We start from the raw sequence: 3,265 nt of genomic DNA, 5'->3' as shown, positions 1-3,265 counted from the left end.
AGTGTCCCAGTCTCTCCACATCCCCGCCAGCATTTATTGCCCTCTGCATTTTTCATCTTTGCTGAGGCTTTCTTTTTATTGTTGTAAATATATCCAAGGTGGCTTCAAAAGTTCGTGGGAAAATTCCTTTATCTTTTCATTTCATTTTTCAACGAACTTTTTGAAACCTTCTCGTATTTAACAAAGTGGTTGCCATTTCAGAATTCCTCACATGTACAATTCAGAGACATGAGTTATATTTATATTATTCAGCCAACCCATTTCTAAATTTTCCTATTACCTTTAATTGAAGCTTTATGTCTCCCTTCAATAGTCTGTAAAGTATTAAACAGAAGCATGGTGTTGTTCTCCCTCGCTGCTGCCTCTGGTAACCATGAATAAACTCTAGTCTGGATATTTGCCCTTCCTAGATATCTCGTAGGTGTGGAACCATTTACTAACTGTTTTGAAGAACTTTTAGGCTTGTTTAGGGAGGTTAGGGAGAAGAGAAATACATGTTGTGGAAGAGATGTGCACATTTTGGGAAGAGATGTATGAGGGGGCATCACAAAGTTTGTGGAAATTTTTAATTTAATTGTTCCATGCCCTTTTTGAAGCCCCCTCTTACAAGGATTCTCCACAGGATGCTTGCCTTGGAATCTGTGCCTCCAGGAGGCCACTGTTCCATTTCAACCAGGGAAGTGTGGTGGTCAGTGTTGGATGCTGTGGGCTGGCTAATAGAGACTGTCTTTGTGGGTTTCACTGTGTTTTATCTGCTTAGTAGAGAATTGTGACCAGAGTGAGTCTGCAGCAGTTTTGCTGTGACTTGTTTATATGCAGTCTCGTGTTGTCACACTCTGCCCAGGGCTAGGTTTGGGAAACCAGAACTAGCTCTAGATGTGTATCCTCGATTTGGAAAGGTTCACAGTGGGAGTCCTGATGTAACACTAAAGGATAATCAGTGCACTGCTAACCACAAGCTTGGTGGTTCAAACTTACCAGTCGCTCCTTGGAAACCGAATACAGGGTTGATGAATTAGAACCAACTCGGCGGCACTTAATAACAACAACAACAACAACAAGGGCATGAACCATGTTTGTTTACTAGCCAGCATATACTCAACACCTGACCTGGTGCTGGGCAGGTAGAGAAGGTCGGTAAAGATGGGCTACCTAAATGAGGAAACAGACTACAATTGGGCATTTGACATTTTCAGCATTTTATAATTTTTACTTGGTCTTAGGAAACCACAACAAAGCTGGTGCGTGTGCGTATGTGCTTGCTTGTGTGCCTATGTGCATGAACAGACAAATGCATTTATAGTCTCGCTCAGGAATCAGTTTCAGTTTGGGGGACCTGAAGAATAAAGAATTGTGTTGGAGTGAGTGGCTAGTTGCCCAGAATAACCGTTTCCTTGATTGAAAAATATGGGCTCTTCTAGATAGAGACAGGGAGGGACAAAGCGGCCTGTGATCTGGGCTCCTTTCCTTTTTTGTCTCTATGCAAGAAGAGAGAGCCTGGAAGTGCTTAGAATAGAGAGAAACCATATGGAAAAAGAGTTTTCTTCCAGACTTTAGGTCTCAAGGATTAGTAGAACTTGCTAGGAAATCAGGTTCTTTCTCTTGGGAAATTTACTAATGCTGGCAGCTTGAAATAGCATGAAAAGGATTTTTAGTAGTGGCAGGAATTCAGATAGTTTTTCTAGAGAGACAAAGGGACCAGGTATAGTGAAAACAGAGAAGAACCCTAGTTATGTTGTTGTTGTTGTTATTCAATCCTATCAGTTCCGACTCGTAGTGAACCTGTCTAGGGTTTCTGAGGAGCAGCTTGGTGAGTTTGAACTGCTAGTGCTTATCCTACGGGGCCATACCAATAAAGTTTGGAGCAGAAAGGCAGCTAGCTGACTTTTCTTAGCATTCACTGTATGTCAGGCCAGGGGATGTACATAGAAATGCTAATTTTTTTAGAGAACTTTTATTTGATCTGTTTTACTGTTTTAGATAGTTATTATTATCCTCATTTTACAAATAAGCTTATGTTTAGAAATTTTATAATTTACCCAAATTTGTATAGATAGCTAGTACGTAATGGCATTGGGTTTGAATCCAGGCCTGCTTGATTGAAGCCCAAGTTCATCCTACAGGTTAAATAGTTCCTTGCCCTTCTGATAATAGTGTTCTATATTTAGCAAGCATGCTGAGTGGTGTGTAGTTTTTATTACTTTTTTTTAGTGTATACCAGACACTATGTCAAATGTTTATGTAGCCTTCCTTATTTTAGTAATTTCAGTAACTCTGTGAGTAGGGCAATTTTGTTCTTGTTTTAGAGATGAGAAAACTGAAATGTTGAGAGGTTAATTAATTGAGCCAAAATCAAACAGCTCTCTTGCCAATTCAGGTGTGCCTGATTCTAGTCTGATGCTCTTAATCTATCCTGTTATGTTTCTCACTATCTTGAAAACCAGGAACTGTTGATTAATAATAACTTCTGATTGGTAATGAAAATTTGACTTGGAACACAAAGCATTGTTGTTGTCATAGCAACACTGTTTATTGTTTCCAAGGAGAGGCTAGTGAGTTTGAACTACCGACCTTGTGGTTCAAACGAACTTGCGTTCCCGTGCTTTATCCTACAGCCACACCAGGACTTACCACAAAACATTGTCAGTTCACAAATCTTAGTCTGTGAAATTAATTTTATTTCATTGACTAAAAATGAGACTTCATCTCTGTTGAATAATAAGTTTCTTCTATTATGGCTTGTATGTATTTTTTCTTGGAGTAGAATAATAAAATACTCATACAAAAGATCTTATTGTGCTATGGGTTCTGTTCTAACTTTAAAGACAACTATCCTCATTTTTTATTGATTTTTTTCCCCTTAATTGTTTTATTGTGAATTATGTGATAGTTTACATGGGAGAACATTAATTTTACATTCATTCTATCGTATATCGTCTCATTGCCATAGTTACAATCCCCTTCATGCATCATCAACCAAAGGGTATACCCTGCAATCCTGCCCCCCCACCCCCACCCCCGTACCTCTATGTCATCATCTCTGCCTCCATTTCAGGCATCACTGCTTCTTTGGGTAGGGTCCCACTCTCCGCTCTTCTCCCTTGATGGTCCCAGGAACCTCTGCTCCTAGACTGAAAAGTTAATCACTCCCTTCCTTGCTATAAAACGTCTACCTTTACATTTCCAACCCTCACATTCAGTCCTGAAAACAGTTATTCACTGTTGTATCACAAGAGACCTGTCTGCATTTCATTGCATCAGCCCC

Source organism: Chrysochloris asiatica, unplaced genomic scaffold, assembly GCF_000296735.1.
Source record: "Chrysochloris asiatica unplaced genomic scaffold, ChrAsi1.0 scaffold00141, whole genome shotgun sequence".
Lineage (NCBI taxonomy): Eukaryota > Metazoa > Chordata > Mammalia > Afrosoricida > Chrysochloridae > Chrysochloris > Chrysochloris asiatica.
The sequence above is the reverse complement of the archived record's forward strand: the minus strand, read 5'-3'. Positions refer to the sequence as shown.